General features: G+C 40.3%; 1 long non-coding RNA gene across 4 annotated transcripts; it reads left to right on the top strand.

Annotated features, from left to right (window-relative positions):
* Positions 1–4,557: 4,557 nt before the first annotated feature.
* On the top strand, positions 4,558–7,523 carry LOC127929265 (uncharacterized). 4 transcript variants are annotated; one of them, XR_008134192.1, is made up of 3 exons: positions 4,558–4,802; positions 5,121–5,192; positions 7,448–7,523. It is a non-coding gene; the product is annotated as an uncharacterized LOC127929265 (long non-coding RNA). The 4 variants fall into 4 exon arrangements; XR_008134189.1 differs by having other exon boundaries at positions 4,558–4,910; XR_008134193.1 differs by lacking the exon at positions 7,448–7,523 and adding an exon at positions 7,412–7,447.
* Positions 7,524–9,732: the final 2,209 nt, after the last annotated feature.

Raw genomic sequence — 9,732 nt, 5'->3', positions numbered from 1 at the left:
GAAGATGGCTGAAAACAAACACAGACAGACAGACAGACAGACAGACAGACAGACAGACAGACAGACAGACAGACAGACAGACAGACAGACAGACAGACAGACAGACAGACAGACAGACAGACAGACAGACAGACAGACAGACAGACAGACAGACAGACTGCACTTGAACATACACTGCCTCCATCCTTGCCAGTCTAAGCGTCTGAGTAATACACTGGTTGGCTGAATGCGGTGTCCGGATGAGAAATGGGAACGTAATCCTCTATTGTGTTTTAAATGGATGAACCTGGGCTTAGTGAAGGCTGTTGACTGGGGGAAGCTCTCTCTCTCTCAGTAACACTGGTGTGACGTGGCCTCCCTGTCTGTCAACTGCACTTTTGTCTCCAATGTAGTTTATTCACAACCACTGTTGTGTTTGACATTGACTAGTAGTGGGTCTGAATAGACTCTGATGATTTGCTTTGAAAGTCTATTAAAGGAAAGTGTAGCTGGGCAGCTGGCCTGTGGGACCAGTCTTGTTCCTCAGCTGTGTGTGTGCGTGCGTGCGTGTGTGTGTGTGTGTGTGTGTGTGTGTGTGTGTGTGTGTGTGTGTGTGTGTGTGTGTGTGTGTGTGTGTGTGTGTGTGTGTGTGTGTGTGTGTGTGTGTGTGTGTGTGTGTGTGTGTGTGTGTGTGTACGGCTCAGCTGTATGCCATACATCTCCCTCCCCTATGAATTAATGACGACGTTTCATACTTCTGCGACCAACCCCAAATTCCCTCCAGATTTACACAAGTTACAAGTTCATCAATCACACACACTAGAGACCTTGACCCCGGCCGGTGAAGAACAGATGTTTGTGGGTGCCTCTGTGACCTCCCTGTTCTCCCCTCTCTGACCCTCGCTCTTTCTTGATCCTCCCTCCCTCCTTTCTTCCCTCTCTCCCTGCCTCTCTTTCTTCCCTCTCTCCCTCCTTTCTTCCCTCTCTCCGTCCTTTCTTCCCTCCTTTCTTCCCTCTCTCCCTCCTTTCTTCCCTCCTTTCTTCCCTCTCTCCCTCCTTTCTTCCCACCTTTCTTCCCTCTCTCCCTCCTTTCTTCCCTCCTTTCTTCCCTCCTTTCTTCCCTCCTTTCCTCCCTCCTTTCCTCCCTCCCTCCCTCCCTCCCTCTCTTTCTGGCTTTGGTCTCTCTACTGGAGTCAGGATGAGTAATTGTGCTGGACCTCAGAGAGAAGGAGGGATGGAGAGAAAGAGGGAAAGCAATAGAGGTAGAGCGAGTGTAGCGCAGAAAGAATGGAAAGAGAGAGAGAAGGAGAGAAGGAGAGACCGGGAATGAGCAGAGGGGGCAAGAGAAAGGGCTATTGAGTGAGAGTGTTAGACACTGGGGATCATTGATCTGCTGAAAGTGCAGAGTCTCTACTGCTGAATTAGAGGAATCAGACCAAGGCTTTTAGCTTGTACAACGCTCCCAGAGTTACAGACCTAACAAGGCTTTTACATCTCCTCTCCTCTTCCCTTCTCATCAGTTCTCTCCTCTTCTCTTCTCTCCTCTTCCCTTCTCATCAGTTCTCTCCTCTTCCCTTCTCATCAGTTCTCTCCTCTTCTCTTCTCTCCTCTTCCCTTCTCATCAGTTCTCTCCTCTTCCCTTCTCATCAGTTCTCTCCTCTTCTCTTCTCTCCTCTTCCCTTCTCATTAGTTCTCTCCTCTTTTCTTCTCTTCTCTTCCCTTCTCATCAGTTCTCTCCTCTTTTCTTTTCTCCTCTCCTCTTCCCTTCTCATCAGTTCTCTCCTCTTTTCTCCTCTCCTCTTCCCTTCTCATCAGTTCTCTCCTCTTCTCTTCTCTCCTCTTCCCTTCTCATCAGTTCTCTCCTCTTCTTCACCCTCTCCTCTGCCAGCCATCCAGCCTTGCTTTGCTCAAGGCTATATTTGGGTGTAAGCTGGCAAGACTTGGAGCATGTGAGCTTTTTATTTATGTCTTACAAACAAAGAGGTGACTGAGTAAGTGTGAGTATTGGGTGTTTTATTTGGTTTGTACTGCCTGTGGGTCTGGGGTGAATGAATGATTGAACGAACCATTGAACTAGTTAACAAACAAATTCATGAATTAATAAACAAACAAAAAAACAAATAAACAGATGAACGAACCATGAAATAAATAAAAAATGTGAGCAGAAAGCCTGCAGACTAAGCCGCCAAAGCAATTTCTTTCAGGAGTAGCTGAGCTGTTTAGTGCCTAATGGATACAATCTGCGGGACATGCATGTGCAATCAATATTCATTCTCTTATCTGCGACAAGCCTCTGTTTCATTGTACCAGGAGTCAGATGTCACTTGCTATGAAATGATTCCCAGTCAGTCACATGGCAGTATAGCAGGCCTGTATGTGTAGTTAGTTATAGAGAAGCGGAGTACTATACATACTGTATATATATATATATATATATATATATACACATACTGTATATATATACTGTATAGAGAGAGAGAGAGAGAGAGAGAGAGAGAGAGAGAGAGGGTTGTCGTCGGTGGAAGAAGGGGAGGACCGAAGCGCAACGTGGTTAGTATTCATCTTAATTTAATAATAATCAAAAAACTGAACACTTAAAATGACAAAACAACAAAGTGACAACTGAAACAGTTCTATCTGGTACAGACACACAAAGACTGAAAACAACCACCCACAAACCCCAACAGACAACAGGCTGCCTAAATATGGTTCCCAATCAGAGACAATGACAAACACCTGCCTCTGATTGAGAACCATATCAGGCCAAACAGAAAACATAGACTGCCCACCCAACTCACGTCCTGAACACACTAAAACAAAGAAAATACAAAAGAACTATGGTCAGAACGTGACAAAGAGAGAGAGAGAGATGTGAGAGAGAGTTAGAGAGAGAGAGAGTAGAGAGAGATAAGAGTGATGGAGAGATAGAGAGAGAGAGAGAGAGCTGAGAGAGAGAGAGAGAGAGAGAGAGAGAGAGAGAGAGAGAGAGAGAGAGAGAGAGAGAGTTCGGCCAGGTTTTTAGAACGGCTGCCATGTTGGCGCCTTTATTCTCTAAACGTTTGTGATGGAACAATACGACAGCCTCTCCGACAGTTCTAACAGTTCCCTATGAAATGACCCGCTGTAAACAAGCAAAACAGAGCAGATCATGTGTATCTAAGTCTTTACTGCGTTGCCATGTCAAAAGAATTACATATCTGCTTTCACTGGATATCTTCATAGGTCTAGAAACCTATCAGAAATAAACAGCACAACGAGGAAGTGTTAATTATCACTTAGTGACGGCTGTGGAGGAGAACGTGGCGCTCTTGGAACGTTCAGACGGAAACCACATTGACTCTCTACATGTAAATGGCTCTGGAGAGGAGGAAGCAACACAGGCTGCTGAAGTAATGCACACTGAGCCCGTCTGTATCAACACACCGTAGCTACAGCTTAACACCTAACTGGGCTTTACTGATATCAAAGGTGGTGGCCACAAATGAAGATAAAGGCTGCTGGGATTAACTGTTGACGGATGATGGTAGTGGTGGTGGTGAAGATGATGGTCATGATGATGATGATAATGGTGATGATAAGCAGGAAGAGGAAGATGAAGGAAGCTGTAATGATCCCTTAACGATGCATGAAAACCTCCCAACCAAACACTATTGACCATTACCATAATGAACTACCTGCTGAACTACCCTCCCACATTCGGTCATTTAAAGCCCTGTGGTTCCTGTGTTCCTTCATGTATTGTCTGCATCTTTCCCAAGAAGACGTATTGATTGGCTCAATCAATGGGGGGGAAGCCATGAAGTGCATCTCAGCTCTGGTAACGAGGCCACTTAAAGGAGGCGGAAACAAACGTGGCAAGATGCATGTCTGTGGAAGAGAACGGAGGGAGGGAAAGAGACAGAGGGAAAGGGGTAGGAGGGGTAGGGAGGGAGGGAGGGATAGGGAGGGAGGGAGGGAGGGAGAGAGAGAGAGAGAGAGAGAGAGAGAGAGAGAGAGAGAGAGAGAGAGAGAGAGAGACAGAGAGAGAGAGAGAGAGAGAGAGAGAGAGAGAGAGAGAGAGAGAGAGAGAGAGAGAGAGAGAGAGAGAGAGAGAGAGAGTGTGTGTGTAGGCAGGCATGTAAAGTGGTGTTAAGGCCTTAACTGCAGCCTGTCTGTCTCCCTGCTCCTTTGTGTTTTAATGATTAATGTGTCAGCGAGCAGGAGGTCCGCTCCTTCATCAGGCAGAGCCTTCCTCCCTCTCTCCCTCCATCCATCCTTCCTTTGTTCCATATTTGTTTTTCAACACTGATGTTGTCAGCTATGCTCTGGTACGTACACTAGTAGACCCATATACTGAAGGATTGCCTTGTGAAGAAATATTAATAATGCATTGCATTAATGACAACTTTTTCAGAAGGAAGAGTAATGTGTATACTATAGAAAAACTATTCTCTGTAGAATGAAGACTTAGATGTTTATTTCACCTTTTAATTAGTGTTAAATGACATGGGGCAGAATAGTTCGATGGTGATATGTAAAACATGAGGTAGAATAGTTAGATGGTGATATGGAATACCATGAGGTAGAACAGTTAAATGGTGATATGGAATAACATGAGGTAGAATAGTTAGATGGTGATATGGAATAACATGAGGTAGAATAGTTAGATGGTGATATGGAATAACATGAGGTAGAACAGTTAGATCTAACTAGATGGTGATATGGAATAACATGAGGTAGAATAGTTAGATGGTGATATGGAATAACATGAGGTAGAATAGTTAGATGGTGATATGGAATAACATGAGGTAGAACAGTTAGATGGTGATATGGAATAACATGAGGTAGAATAGTTAGATGGTGATATGGAATAACATGAGGTAGAATAGTTAGATGGTGATATGGAATAACATGAGGTAGAACAGTTAGATGGTGATATGGAATAACATGAGGTAGAATAGTTAGATGGTGATATGGAATAACATGAGGTAGAACAGTTAGATCTAACTAGATGGTGATATGGGATAATGTGAGGTAGAATAGTTAGATGGTGATATGGAATAACATGAGGTAGAACAGTTAGATCTAATTAGATGGTGATATGGAATAACATGAGGTAGAACAGTTAGATCTAACTAGATGGTGATATGGGATAACATGAGGTAGAATAGTTAGATGGTGATATGTAATAACATGAGGTAGAATAGTTAGATGGTGATATGGAATAACATGAGGTAGAATAGTTAGATGGTGATATGGAATAACATGAGGTAGAATAGTTAGATGGTGATATGGAATAACATGAGGTAGAATAGTTAGATGGTGATATGGAATACCATGAGGTAGAATAGTTAGATGGTGATATGGAATACCATGAGGTAGAATAGTTAGATGGTGATATGGAATAACATGAGGTAGAATAGTTAGATGGTGATATGTAATAACATGAGGTAGAATAGTTAGATGGTGATATGGAATACCATGAGGTAGAACAGTTAGATCTAACTAGATGGTGATATGGAATAACAATGAGGTAGAATAGTTAGATGGTGATATGTAATAACATGAGGTAGAATAGTTAGATGGTGATATGGGATAACATGAGGTAGAATAGTTAAATGGTGATATGGAATACCATGAGGTAGAACAGTTAGATGGTGATATGGAATAACATGAGGTAGAACAGTTAGATCTAACTAGATGGTGATATGGAATAACATGAGGTAGAACAGTTAGATGGTGATATGGAATACCATGAGGTAGAATAGTTAGATGGTGATATGGAATACAATGAGGTAGAATAGTTAGATGGTGATATGGAATAACATGAGGTAGAATAGTTAAATGGCGATATGGAATAACATGAGGTAGAATAGTTAAATGGTGATATGGAATACCATGAGGTAGAACAGTTAGATCTAACTAGATGGTGATATGGAATAACATGAGGTAGAATAGTTAAATGGTGATATGGAATAACATGAGGTAGAATAGTTAAATGGTGATATGTAATAACATGAGGTAGAATAGTTAGATGGTGATATGGAATACCATGAGGTAGAACAGTTAGATGGTGATATGGAATAACATGAGGTAGAATAGTTAAATGGTGATATGGAATAACATGAGGTAGAACAGTTAAATGGTGATATGGAATAACATGAGGTAGAATAGTTAAATGGTGATATGGAATAACATGAGGTAGAATAGTTAGATGGTGATATGGAATAACATGAGGTAGAACAGTTAGATCTAACTAGATGGTGATATGGAATAACATGAGGTAGAATAGTTAGATGGTGATATGGAATAACATGAGGTAGAATAGTTAGATGGTGATATGGAATACCATGAGGTAGAACAGTTAGATGGTGATATGGAATAACATGAGGTAGAATAGTTAAATGGTGGAATAACATGATGTAGAATATGGAATAACATGAGGTAGAACAGTTAAATGGTGATATGGAATAACATGAGGTAGAATAGTTAAATGGTGATATGGAATAACATGAGGTAGAATAGTTAGATGGTGATATGGAATAACATGAGGTAGAACAGTTAGATCTAACTAGATGGTGATATGGGATAACATGAGGTAGAATAGTTAGATGGTGATATGGAATACCATGAGGTAGAATAGTTAGATGGTGATATGAGGTGAATATGGAATAGAGGTAGAATAGTTAGATGGTGATATGGAATAACATGAGGTAGAATAGTTAAATGGTGATATGGAATAACGATATGGAATAACATGAGGTAGAATAGTTAAATGGTGATATGGAATAACATGAGGTAGAACAGTTAGATCTAACTAGATGGTGATATGGAATAACATGAGGTAGAATAGTTAAATGGTGATATGGAATAACATGAGGTAGAATAGTTAACATGAGGTAGAATAGTTAAATGGTGATATGAATAACATGATATGGTAGAATAGTTAGATGGTGATATGGAATACCATGAGGTAGAACAGTTAGATGGTGATATGGAATAACATGAGGTAGAACAGTTAGATCTAACTAGATGGTGATATGGAATACCATGAGGTAGAATAGTTAGATGGTGATATGGAATACAATGAGGTAGAATAGTTAGATGGTGATATGGAATAACATGAGGTAGAATAGTTAAATGGCGATATGGAATAACATGAGGTAGAATAGTTAAATGGTGATATGGAATACCATGAGGTAGAACAGTTAGATCTATGGTGACTAGATGGTGATATGGAATAACATGAGGTAGAATAGTTAAATGGTGATATGGAATAACATGAGGTAGAATAGTTAATGGTGATGAGGTAGAATAGTTAAATGGTGATATGGAATAACATGAGGTAGAATAGTTAGATGGTGATATGGAATAACATGAGGTAGAATAGTTAGATGGTGATATGGAATAACATGAGGTAGAATAGTTAGATGGTGATATGGAATAACATGAGGTAGAACAGTTAGATGGTGATATGGAATAACATGAGGTAGAACAGTTAGATGGTGATATGGAATAACATGAGGTAGAATAGTTAGATGGTGATATGGAATAACATGAGGTAGAACAGTTAGATCTAACTAGATGGTGATATGGAATAACATGAGGTAGAATAGTTAAATGGTGATATGGAATAACATGAGGTAGAATAGTTAAATGGTGATATGGAATACCATGAGGTAGAACAGTTAGATGGTGATATGGAATAACATGAGGTAGAATAGTTAAATGGTGATATGGAATAACATGAGGTAGAACAGTTAAATGGTGATATGGAATAACATGAGGTAGAATAGTTAAATGGTGATATGGAATAACATGAGGTAGAATAGTTAGATGGTGATATGGAATAACATGAGGTAGAACAGTTAGATCTAACTAGATGGTGATATGGGATAACATGAGGTAGAATAGTTAGATGGTGATATGGAATACCATGAGGTAGAATAGTTAGATGGTGATATGGAATACCATGAGGTAGAATAGTTAGATGGTGATATGGAATAACATGAGGTAGAATAGTTAGATGGTTACGTTGGTTATGTAATTCATACTCTAGAATGTCCATTATTCCAGAGGATGATTTGGACGGGATTCGTTTTTTTCAAACTTCCCCCTGTAATTCATTCTCTACCATGTCATCTGACATGGACATAAGACTAGTTAATACAACACTACTACTCTACCATGTCTTCTGACAGGGACATAGAGACTAGTTAATACAACACTACCATGTCATCTGACAGGGACATAGAGACTAGTTAATACAACACTACTACTCTACCATGTCATCTGACAGGGACATAGAGACTAGTTAATACAACACTACCATGTCTTCTGACAGGGACATAGAGACTAGTTAATACAACACAACTACTGTCTTCTGACAGGGACATAGAGACTAGTTAATACAACACTACTACTGTCTTCTGACAGGGACATAGAGACTAGTTAATACAACACTACTACTGTCTTCTGACAGGGACATAGAGACTAGTTAATACAACACTACTACTGTCTTCTGACAGGGACATAGAGACTAGTTAATACAACACTACTACTCTACCATGTCATCTGACAGGGACATAGAGACTAGTTAATACAACACTACTACTCTACCATGTCATCTGACAGGGACATAGAGACTAGTTAATACAACACTACTACTGTCTTCTGACAGGGATATAGAGACTAGTTAATACAACACTACCACTGTCATCTGACAGGGACATAGAGACTAGTTAATACAACACTACTACTCTACCATGTCATCTGACAGGGACATAGAGACTAGTTAATACAACACTACTACTCTACCAAATCAAATCAAATCAAATTTTATTTGTCACATACACATGGTTAGCAGATGTTAATGCGAGTGTAGCGAAATGCTTGTGCTTCTAGTTCCGACAATGCAGTGATAACCAACAAGTAATCTAACTAACAATTCCAAAACTACTGTCTTATACACAGTGTAAGGGGATAAGGAATATGTACATAAGGATATATGAATGAGTGATGGTACAGAGCAGCATACAGTAGATGGTATCGAGTACAGTATATACATATGAGATGAGTGTGTAGACAAAGTAAACAAAGTGGCATAGTTAAAGTGGCTAGTGATACATGTATTACATAAGGATGCAGTCGATGATGTAGAGTACAGTATATACGTATGCATATGAGATGAATAATGTAGGGTAAGTAACATTATATAAGGTAGCATTGTTTAAAGTGGCTAGTGATATATTTACATAATTTCCCATCAATTCCCATTATTAAAGTGGCTGGAGTTGGGTCAGTGTCAATGACAGTGTGTTGGCAGCAGCCACTCAATGTTAGTGGTGGCTGTTTAACAGTCTGATGGCCTTGAGATAGAAGCTGTTTTTCAGTCTCTCGGTCCCAGCTTTGATGCACCTGTACTGACCTCGCCTTCTGGATGATAGCGGGGTGAACAGGCAGTGGTTCGGGTGGTTGATGTCCTTGATGATCTTTATGGCCTTCCTGTAACATCGGGTGGTGTAGGTGTCCTGGAGGGCAGTGTAGGTGCAGGTGTCATCTGACAGGGACATAGAGACTAGTTAATACAACACTACTACTCTACCATGTCTTCTGACAGGGACATAGAGACTAGTTAATACAACACTACTACTCTACCATGTCTTCTGACAGGGACATAGAGACTAGTTAATACAACACTACTACTCTACCATGTCTTCTGACAGGGACATAGAGACTAGTTAATACAACACTACTACTCTACCATGTCTTCTG

Source organism: Oncorhynchus keta, unplaced genomic scaffold (assembly GCF_023373465.1).
Source record: "Oncorhynchus keta strain PuntledgeMale-10-30-2019 unplaced genomic scaffold, Oket_V2 Un_scaffold_630_pilon_pilon, whole genome shotgun sequence".
Lineage (NCBI taxonomy): Eukaryota > Metazoa > Chordata > Actinopteri > Salmoniformes > Salmonidae > Oncorhynchus > Oncorhynchus keta.
Note: the sequence above shows the minus strand (reverse complement) of the source record. Positions and strands in the feature narration are given on the sequence as shown.